The following is a 12,079-nucleotide window of genomic DNA, read 5'->3' on the forward strand; positions in this document are numbered from 1 at the left end:
GAGGGTCTTTGCGATACCGGAAAGTACGCCTATTTAGCAGGCTAGAGTCTCGTTCGTTATCAGAATTAACCAGACAAATCGCTCCACCAACTAAGAACGGCCATGCACCATCACCCACCGAATCAAGAAAGAGCTCTCAATCTGTCAATCCTTCCGGTGTCCGGACCTGGTGAGGTTTCCCGTGTTGAGTCAAATTAAGCCGCAGGCTCCACTCCTTGTAGTGCCCTTCCGTCAATTCCTTTAAGTTTCAGCTTTGCAACCATACTTCCGAAAGGCATGCGTAAAAATTCGTAATGTCCGTCATCTGTACTGAAAGCTGTTTTTTCAATGTCCTTTTCGTGCATTTCGATTTGGTGAAAACCTGATGCTAAATCGATTGTTGAAAAATAATAACATCTGCCTAGTTTGTCTAAAACGTCTGAAATATTTGGGAGAGAGTATTTGTCATCTATTGTTTTGTCATTAATTTTGCGGTAATCAACAACGTTTCTCCATTTGCGTTTCCCGGAGGCGTCTAATTTTTTGGGAACAATCCAAATGGGAGAGGACCAGGGTGAATTGCTATGTCTAATTATTTGTTGGTTAAGCATTTCGTCAATTTGGCGTCGGACTTCTTCTCTGTGAACTATTGGATATCTATAAGATTTGGTATAAACAGGAATTTCGTCTGTTGTACGTATTGTATGTTTGACTTGGTTTGTAAATGTAAGTTTGTCATTCGGTTTGTGAAAAGTGTCTTTGTGTTTTTTGCAAATTTTTAAAATAGCGTGTTTTTCTTCGGAATTCATATGGTCTGTTCGTATTAAATTTTCGATGTCTGAAAAATCTATTTTCGAATCAATTTGGTCTGCACAAAAGTTATAGAATTCAATTTCATTGGTCAGGTCTGCGTTTAAAGGTTTAGTCAGTGTTAGGTTAACTTCGTTTTCTGAAAGATTATGCATTTCGACTATAGCTTCATTGTTTTTTGCCAAAGTTACAGTATCGGGAATGAAACAATTTGAAAAATTTTGTTCTGTGATTAAAATTTTGCCTTCTTAAATGTTAACGGGAATTTTGCAGTTTTTTATACATCTCTCTGGAATTTTTTGATTAAAAAGAATTTTTTCTGGACTTTTCAAATAATGTAGATTTAAATTAGTATTAGGTAATACTAACAATTCATTATTTAAATCAATGAGCGCCTTCAATTTTTTAAGGTTATCAATTCCTAACAACCCATTGAAGGTTTCGTGAAATTTGAAAATATGGAATGAAAGATTTTCATTATTTTGGAATTCATTGAAGCTTGGGATGTTGCATGCAAAATTTTCTGTGTGCGTTGATAGAGCTGTTTTTATTGTACAGGGGTCAGAATAAATAAAATTTTTGAAATATCTATTAGCAATCTCTGGGCAAATAAATGATTTTGTTGATCCTGAATCAATTAAAATTTTTAGGTCTGGGTTACTTATTTGAATATAAGGAAGATAATAATTTTGAAAACTGTGAAATTCAACTATGTTTGATTTTGTCGTTGTTCGTCCGTTTGAAAATCCACATGTGGTTTGTCAGAGTATGAGTCTTGTTCTGAATCAATGTTTTCTAAATTATAGAGTCTGTTATGTTGTCGTCGTTTGTTATTTGCGGAATTAATGGTTGACGCCACTTATAGGTGTCCAGTCAGATCCTTTTGTTGTATTGTCTGTTTGATTTGGAAATGGGAAATTTTGTTGGTTAGGTCGTAATGGTTGTTGAGTCATTTGGTTTGCCTGAAAGTTATTTGATTGGAAACTATTTGGTTGGAAGTTATTTGGTTGGAAATTATTTGGTTGGGACATTTGTGGATTATAAAAATGTGGTTGGAAATGATGTTGTCTCATATAATTTGGAATTGCCGTATTTGAATTTCTAGGAAGTGCAAAATTGGAGCCGTTTTTCTGATAACTTTGTGGTTTACTATTTCTTTTACTATTGTATCTAAAGTGGTCTGAGTCATTTCTAACACAACTAACATAGTCGTCTTTTTCTATAATCCTTAAAGCTTCTTCTAATGACGAAACGTCACGACTTCAAGAAGTGAACTGTATGGCTGTTTAACGTGTGCTATGAATACGACCAAGGCACTTTTTTGGAAGTTGTTGCATCTATCTAGGATGATTTCTTTGTTTGTAAGGTGTAAGTATATATAATTATTATAAATTGTAATCAAATTTTGAAATCTTTCATAGAACTGATAAACGGTTTCATTTGGAAATTGTCTCATATGATGGAGATCAAAAGTTAAAGATATATCATCTCTACGGTCTGAAAATTTTGATATTAGTACCCTAACTATATCATCTATTTCTCTAACATTGGCAATTTCTATGGCATATTTAGCATTGTCATATAGTTTCGAAAGAACCGCGCTTCTAATAATTTCGTTCTGTATACATGTCGGGTTACTACTGTCATGATACCTATTCTTGATTTCCCTAATTCTTGAAATAAATGAATTTAGTTCTGCGGGGTTACCGCCAAATTTTGGAATAGTGTCGATCAATATATGATCAATTTTGGGAATGTTTTGAAGGGACATATTTGCCAATGAGTTTGCTAAGTTCTCTATAAAATCAATACCACTTTCCATAAACTAATTCGCGTACGTGGAACTATGTTTCAATGGCAAGCAAAAATAAAATAAACTTGTATATATATTATTTAATCAATTAATTAATTAAGGAAAATTTAAACAGTAAAAATTGCTTTCTTATCTCCAGCGATTGAAGGATAAGGGAGGATGGCAATTTTACTATCAATTACAATTTTTCACTCACCAGTTCAGGATGTTTCGGCGAATTTCCTCTTCGCACTTTTCTACACAATATATTTCTTTTCACTTGAATATTAATTACTATGTTGCACTTTTGCACACTATGAATTACAATCACCTTTGAATTGATTGGAAATCCTGCGGTAGACCTTTCCAAAATCAATCCCACAATTTCTATTACTAATTATTGGTTCCGAATTCTAAATGATTGAAATCAATGGATATCTGCGATAGACGATCCTGAATTCAATCCTACCGACTGCGCCAATTTTATACTCGTTACTCGAGAATAAAATAAAAAAAAACTTTATTTCTTAAAATTACAATAAAATATATAAAATAACTGAATTTTACAATATAATGATATAATGAATTATAATTATATAACTGAACTGGTGTAAGTACTGGCAAAGATTATCCTCCTCGAATGTAGAGATCTTGCTACTTATATAGTTAAAAATATGCTTTATCAGCAAGGAGGATCTTGTGGCTAGATATAAGCTATGTCAGCGGGATGGATCCCGTAACTATTTATAATATATATTTATTATACTTGTTTTCAGTGAAAGGAGCAAAATACTGCCAGTCCATTTCCAGCATGGCGGTGGATAACATCGTATGTGCAGGTATTGCGAGCATCCTGATTTTTTTTTTTATTTTGATTAATTGTTATGGTTAAATTATGTTTTGTAGACTTGTAATATTTTAAGGGCTTCGTTTTGATTATTGATTGTACGAAGGGTTAACAAAATCATAGGCGAGTAAAACTGTTCTTTTGCAAGTCGATGGGGAAAAAAACTACTGAAGCCGACTTTGAGCCATGGTTTCTTCGACAATTTTTTTCTGAAATATATATATATATATATATATATATATATATTAGGTTGGTCCTTAATATGGACTTTTTCGAATTTCTTTGTTCCCAAGGGCTCAAACGCTTCCAAATTAATAAAAATAAATTCTCTAAAAGTTTTAGCTCTTAATATTAAGTCCGCAATTCAATTTAAAGTTTCGTATATTTATTATTAACATATGTCATTAAGTAAATTCATCTTGCGCCATCTGTGATAGCATTTGTGAACTCAAATATTATTACACTTAAAATCTACAAAACTTTTAATTGAATTGCGGACTATCTAAACGTTAATATTAAGAGCTGAAACTTTTAGAGAATTTTTTTATATTACTTTAGAAGCATTCGAACCCTTGAGAGCGAAGAAATTCGAAAATGTCCATATTAAGGGCCATCCTAATATTTACACATATAAACAAATTTTAAATCTTTTGTTTAATTATTGCTTTTTTCGAATATTTGGCAGCAAATTAAATTTATTTGAGCTTTTCTATCATTATATACGATTTATTTCTTTACCAAACAATTAATTTAATAAAAAAATCATAAGTTTTTTTATTCATATTTAAATATGACGTTTCGGAACTTATATTGTGACGAGAAAAGGGTTGATGCTACCTTTCTGGGGTATTGCAACGACTGCCTAATATTACATCTAGCGTTGCATCCCCAACGAAAGGGTTACACCAACTCCTAAACCCGACTTCTACAACCACCCTGTAATTACCTGTGGAAAAGCCAACTAACTACGCGAATGAAACAGAATGTACTTTAGCTTATTTAATCATTACTAATTATTACAGGTGTAACGGCATGACAATACCTACGTACTGTCATGCCCTTTGCCTAAAACCTAACGTACTCATGAATCTTTATTAATTACTAACATAAAACGGTATCAGCGGAGTAACGATAACGGAACGGAGGGAATAGTTTATAAAACCAATAATGCATCTGACCTTTACTGGAACGGGTTCTCCTCTCCTGGCACAACACACACACCACTATACACAAAGCGGGTCCAGCGCCTGGCGCGTGGACCCACTGACCTCCTCAGAGGATGATACAATTCTTAATGCCCTTTTTCAACCCCAGACTGGACCTTATATTGGCATCCCTATTGGGCGTGGTGGGGGAGCGTCATTGCACTGGTGGTTATGCAACCCGTTTGACGACAATACCGATTGTCGTTACACGCCCCCCTGTCACAGTAGAGTCGGCCTCGGCTCTTAAATTCAAAGTTGAAATTATTGCCCTCTCCTGGTTTTTTCCGGGTTATTCCGGTGTTTTTCGTAGGGTCCTGTTTTGCCCTTTGGTCCTCGTCTTTGGGTTGGCTAGGTTAACTGAGTTTGCTCAAGTGTGAGCCTTGGCTACTGGACGATGATTGTAGTTGTGGTTGTGTGCTGGCCATCGTTCAGGTATTGTGGTTCCGGTCAGATATTCCTAGAATCCTGGTAAGCTATTCCCCCTTTGATTACAAACTCAAAACACGTAGCAGCTAGTAAACATAAACTTACATATACACAAGTCTGATAAAAAAAATACATCAACATCATTAATACAAAAAAAAAAACGAAAACAAAATCCTTCAGTAACACAAAAATTACAATACAAAAATAAGTCCGTTTGCTTAAGACTATCTTAACCTATTTCGTTCTCAAAGAAACCGTGTTGGGAAAAACTGTACTCAGCAAATTCAGAAAAAACAAGATTAGACTCAGAAAAAAAAGTAGTTATATACCACAGACTAACAAAAGACAAAAACTTAATAAAAAAAAATATTCGAAGTACAATCGTTTTTCGTAACACGTTTCCTTGAAACGCAATCTTATCCTATGTGCGTGTGCTGTCACCTATTTTCTTGGTTGTAGTATTAGAATTAATGGAATAACCGTAGCCCGAATTATAAATTAGTTCGCCAGAAACCATGAACCCGATGATATGGACAATCTTTTACTGTGTAACGCGCGGAAAAACTTTGACGAGAAAAAAAAAGCGAAACTAATATGACAATAAACAAGAGACAAAAATACTCCTCAATTTACAAAATACAATTATTTAAATAACTAGTTTACTTTTACGGACGCGACGTTTACTGTAATTCAGCCTCTACTGGTGTGATTGCCCCCCAAATACAAGACCACAGATGGGGGCTAGGATCTAGTTTTCCTTCATTGCTCCCCCCGCAGAGCCCCATCCCAATAATAATATCTCGAGACCGACCGTTTATGCCCACCCAAAAACAAATGGCACTTACACTTAACACCTATGTAAGCGTGACACACCTGGGGTTCCTCAGCCCGGCACAAAAGTACCCCAAATTGCCCCCTTGACGGGAGATGGCGTGCTGCGACCTATGTCGCCATCCCGGTCTTCGCTGAAGGTACCTTCCCAAAAATAATCCATAATACATAATAATTCACATAATATTTCGACGGCTGCGGGGTTGATTAAGGGCGGTTTCCCCGATTGAAACCGTACGCGTCCATCGATTCGGACATCTCAATGGTCCTCGCTCGTGGACTACTGGGCCCAGCTTTCAACTCATATATATAACCATAAAACAAAAACGTAAATCCGATATGGCGTCCCGATATAAGCCTGCAGACTTATATTTATGCTATCTATATGTCGACTTATTCTCCACAAACGAAAATCCCAATATAACTTCTTAAATGTCTTCTTAAACTCTAACACTTAATTTTACGACTTATCTAAGGGGGGGGGAATCTTAAAATTAAACCTATTACTCTAATTATATTTCATTATTTACATATGTACATCTATATACAAGTACCTATATATATATATAAAAAAAAACGAAAATAGAAGTGAGGGAAATATTTTTAGTGGCTTGGTTCGCAACCAAAATTATTTTTTATTCTGCTAACGTGGACCGTGTCGTATTTGTAATTATTTCTAACTTTACCGCTCAATCTTATAATTGAGGTCTGAAAACTTATAAACTATTTTATAAGGCCCGTGCCATGGATGTTGTGGTTAGTCTGATTGGCCTTATCTACGAACTTCGGTGTTCCCTAACACCCACTGGCCTACTATAAAATTTGGCATTTTTGTGGAGCTCTCACGATATTTTGTGGTACTCGTTCGCGACTCGAGTCCAACTTTTTACCGCGAGTGCCCTATCGCATGCCTCGGCCCTCCACGACTTAGCGCTATGTCGCTCGGTAGCCGGGCTGTCTACGGGCTATTCTTATAAAAAAGTAAAAATAAAGAAAAAAAAAATATTAAAAATAAATAATTAAAAAAGATGGTAAAGGCTACGACGCGATCCATAAATTTATAAATCTATTTATATAAGTATAATTAACCTTGAGACCATATCAACTTCACCCTATCTGAAAATACCCATTCTTGCTTCTTTCGATTATTCCTTCATTATTCATCATTATTTTTATTTGCCATATCCGATCCCTTAATCTGGATTGAGCGGTCAAAAACACGAGCCAATAACTATTGACGAGACAGGATTAAAGTATTTTCAATACAATTCAAATCGTATTTTGTCCATATAAAAGGGTGTCACGAAAATTTAACAAAACGTCGACGGAATAAACGCGGTAATACCATACAAACGTTCGTTTGGTTTGATTTACGGTAACATTATCAGTGAACAAAAAACATACGACGAAAATAATACATAAACGATTTGGGCACCTTAACATATTCAACATTTCAACTAACAATTGCCCTCAATACTCTCATTACCTTCAACGCCTTGTAACATAGGCCATAAACTCTATCCGTAAACCAAACCAAACCTTTCGCGACGCGCGGTAAGAAAAAAACGACACAACGATAAATATATAAATATAAAAAACAAAATTCTAGCATATTAAAAATGGCGAACAAAGTGGATAATGCAATAATGAAACGTAAGATAAAAAAAGTAAAAGTAACGAAGTTACGCGTATGATATAAAATTAATTTATTAAGAAATAGTAAAATATTAAAAATAGTAAAATGCAACATAAAACTTAGTATAAAAAAGAAATTAGTATGATCAACGAAATAATATAGTTCTTAAAAGCGAAAAAAAAACGAGAGCGAAAAAAATGCCTTTAGCCGTTCACGTATCATTCCGAACAATACATGAACGTTCATCTAATTGCCGAACTACAAATACGTATATTGCAAATCCGGGTTCTACCTTTGCAATTGCCTCTGTGTTCGTAGAAATACGACTTTTCGAAGGGAAATGTCACCTGCCCACCCGCTCTATTTAACCAAGGTTTTCTAGGCCTTTGGTTTCCAAGCCACATAATCGTCGGTCGAACTGATCGCCTTAGCTGCCATTATGAATTATGGTGAAAAGTCGTATCCTATTATTAATTAATAAATAAGATCAATTAGATGAAGCCACGAATTGAGCACTAAGCAATGACGTTCCGGCGGGAATGAGAACGCCATTAATACGCGTAAGGAAAAAAACAAACGAAAGAAAAAAAATAGAAAAGTACAATATTAAAATCGATAAGACTAAATTCATTATTGCATCACCCTACTGAAAAAACACGAAAATACACGACATTAAAATATTAAAAAAAAAACAAATAAAAAACATACTAATACTACAAACCAATTACATAATACAAATGTATTACACAACCCTCCAGCTGGTCAGATACAATTAGCATGTCTATGATGTAACGATTAAGAGAAAAAAAAGTTACAATAAACTCGAAAATAACATTAACATCTTGGTTCGGCACTTTCCGCCTGCTATTACAATTTATTTTTAAACTCTTTGCGTTCTCTACGCAATTTTTTTCCACATACGCGACCTTTGCGCCCCTTGTTACCGCGCGTTTCCTCAAAAATTCACTTCATTTTCAAATCATAGACATGCTAACTACTATTCCCTCCGTGAACAACAATAAAAACAAACATACTCCATTTTTAAAAATATTTGCTAACTCTTTGGTTAATTCTCGACGATACAAAACTCAATTAATTTCACTTTCAATGATAAAAAAAACAAAACTTATGCCAATGTTGCATTATAAAACCCATATTTAAATTATATAAAACAAAACTAATCCTAATTATCCTAAACCTATCAAAATCCTGACTAAAATGTTACTAACTTATTAAGAAAGTACAAATAACAAGAAAAAAAAATCAATCTTTACTAGCCTAATAAAATTATGTAATATTTTAAATAATACTATACCTAATAAAATCTTAACTAAAAATATGAAAATCTTCCTAACTTACAAACTAAAAAAAATAATAAAATATATCAATCTTACTGGCATAATCAATTATGTATTATTCTGACTATTCTATACTAGTATGTTCTAATCTACGTAAGTAATTCTGTCTCATTCACAAATCATCTCGAAAAAAAAAAAATATGTAATTACAGGGTTTATCAAACATCGCGAATAAGATTAACGAAACACAAACAAAACGACAATCAATAAAAAATAAATAAAAACAACTCAATACTATTTGCGGTTATCTGTACTACTTAATTATAAAAATATTATTTAGTATGAAAAAAAAATCTACAAAAAGTGAAAGTTTTTGCGTATGAAATGTTACTAGTATCCCTTGGCGCCAGGCATTTGTAAAAAAACGCACTTAGACCGTCGACTGGCGCCTAGCGAATCGAATTTCTAGCGACCGTTTTCTTCACAGGTCAAAATTTTTGAGTGTCACTAGCGGAAAAAAAAAGGCACAGGCCAATATATTTACAGTCTTTGAATAATATGTCAACGACAACATACTAGAGATTAGTGAAACAAAATATTTGCCTATTAACTGTTTTCGAAGACAGAAAAAAAAAAATTTTGTGTGGGCATAGGGTCAAGTGTACGGAACTTGAGATTTACGAAGAAAACGAAATATATTTTGTTGGGCAATGTGTTTCAAATCTTACGAACTAAACTATCAAAACAAAATACTTGAAACGACTAAAAAAACTGTTTGACGATTTATATATGACTTTACGAAATTGAAATTGATATGAATGTTTTTTTTTTTGACCGAGTTTCTTCTACACCCAGGGGAAACAAAATGGACCAAAACACAACAAGTAAATAAATCCCTTTTAAAATAAAATTAATTGCATTTTTTTGTAATATTATATCCAGAAAAAAAGAGAAGAAAAAAATAGAATGAGCGCACACAACAATCAAATGAAATCTGATTTTACAAATAAAAATAATACTTTGAACATTTTTGTAATGTTATAACATAATAGGTTAATAATTTTAAATAATTTAAATAACTTAAATTCGAAAATTTTATTTACTTTTTAGGATTAATCTTAACAAATATTAGGTAACAATTTTAACATCGACGCAAATGGCAATCAAAACAACATATTTGGTTTAATAAAATTAAACTAGATTATTACATTTTAAATTCCACTCCAAAAATATTAAAAAAAAAATCACTTATATTTTCAACGTAGTAAAATTCTATTAAAATTAAAACTACCACGTCTCCGCGAAAAGTACACAATAAAAAATGAAAATACACAGATAAACGCAAGTAGTGATACACATAGAAAAAACAATTATAATTACCACGTTATTTACGCAATATTCAAATTTTAAAAATTTACTAAATTTACCGAACAACGTACTATAACAAAAAAAACATCTATCATGAAAATTAACGTAACTTATACACGTAACTAGTGGGAGCGACTCGCTTAGCTTTTAATAAATAATTAATTATTACAATTATTAAAAATTTGTGAGGGGGGTTTATGGGGAATCGAATGCGTTTTCCACCATTGTGACGGATTAGGGTGATGCTACCCCTTCTTAGGGGATATGCAACGACTTCCATTATTACATCTAGCGTTGCATCCCCAACGAAAGGGTTACACCAACTCCTTAACCCGACTTCTTTAAACACCCTGTAATTACCTGTGGAAAAGCCAACTAACTACGCGAATGAAACAGAATGTACTTTTAGCTTATTTAATCATTACTAATTATTACAGGTGTAACGGCATGACAATACCTACGTACTGTCATGCCCTTTGCCTAAAACCTAACGTACTCATAAATCTTTATTAATTACTAACGTAAAACGGTATCAACGGAGTAACGATAACGACGGAACGGAGGGAATAGTTTATAAAACCAATAATGCATCTGACCTTTACTGGAACGGGTTCTCCTCTCCTGGCACAACACACACACCACTATACACAAAGCGGGTCCAGCGCCTGGCGCGTGGACCCACTGACCTCCTCAGAGGATGATACAATTCTTAATGCCCTTTTTCAACCCCAGACTGGACCTTATATTGGCATCCCTATTGGGCGTGGTGGGGGAGCGTCATTGCACTGGTGGTTATGCAACCCGTTTGACGACAATACCGATTGTCGTTACAATATGTTCCATAATCAGATTTTTTTGTCAAACATTTTTTTAGTAATTACCGGTTTTTTTTTGGTCATAAACAACTTTTTTTTATTTATACTTTATAGAATATTTTAGTTACATTTTGGTTCTTAGATGTTACATTATTAGAATATTGTTTTTGTCGAAAAACACATTTTTTTAAGTAATTGCCTCATTGATTGTATAGGTTACAACGTTTCGGATCTTATGATACGTTTTATGATCAGATTTTTTTTTTGTCAAAAATACGTTTTTTTAGTATTCACCTTATCAACTTATGAAATATTTTAGTTTCTTACTTTAATGAAAATTCAGTTATTTACAGTATGATAAAAAAAAATTTAATGAACGGATTATGTAAATTTTGTAAATTTTCAATTACTAAATGGTTTTAATTATTAATTTTATAAGTTTTTAAAAATTTTTTTTCAGAAATTTAAAAAATATTAGAATGAGAATCAAAAAATATCAACCTGCAGTATCTTGTTTTGCAATTTCTAATATCATTTTAAATGTCTAAAAAATATTTACATATATATAATATATATATATTATATATGTTTATTTGAGTTTAAATTCGGGGCGTAACATCAATAAAAATAGTATGAGTTTTTTTAAAAAATTTATTTATTTAAAATCCATACGTTTCGGCTAGCATCTTAGCCATCATTCAGTGGTAATCAAGTTAACTATAAAAATTGAAACTAAAAAAATTATATGAAAGGAAATTTCATGGGAAAACAATAATAATAATAATAGTAATAAAACACTTACAATTTTGTATCCTAATATAGCATATGAAACCATATTAATCCATGGTATGAGTATGTGCACATTGATAAGATATGTATTTTTTAACACAAACATCACAAATGGTAAAACACACTAATAATCATGATAACTTGACAAGTTGTCGAAACTATGTATTTACTCTTCGGAGTTTAGGATAGAAATGTCACAACTTTCTCAAAGTAGTTTTTAGCATGTGTGATATTTTTTTGGAAAAATTAAAAAGGCGATAGAATTTTGTTATTTTTTAAGGAA

This window comes from Ctenocephalides felis, unplaced genomic scaffold (assembly GCF_003426905.1).
Source record: "Ctenocephalides felis isolate EL2017-DRISC unplaced genomic scaffold, ASM342690v1 CF-g0.4_SCAFFOLD_03006, whole genome shotgun sequence".
Taxonomy (NCBI): domain Eukaryota; kingdom Metazoa; phylum Arthropoda; class Insecta; order Siphonaptera; family Pulicidae; genus Ctenocephalides; species Ctenocephalides felis.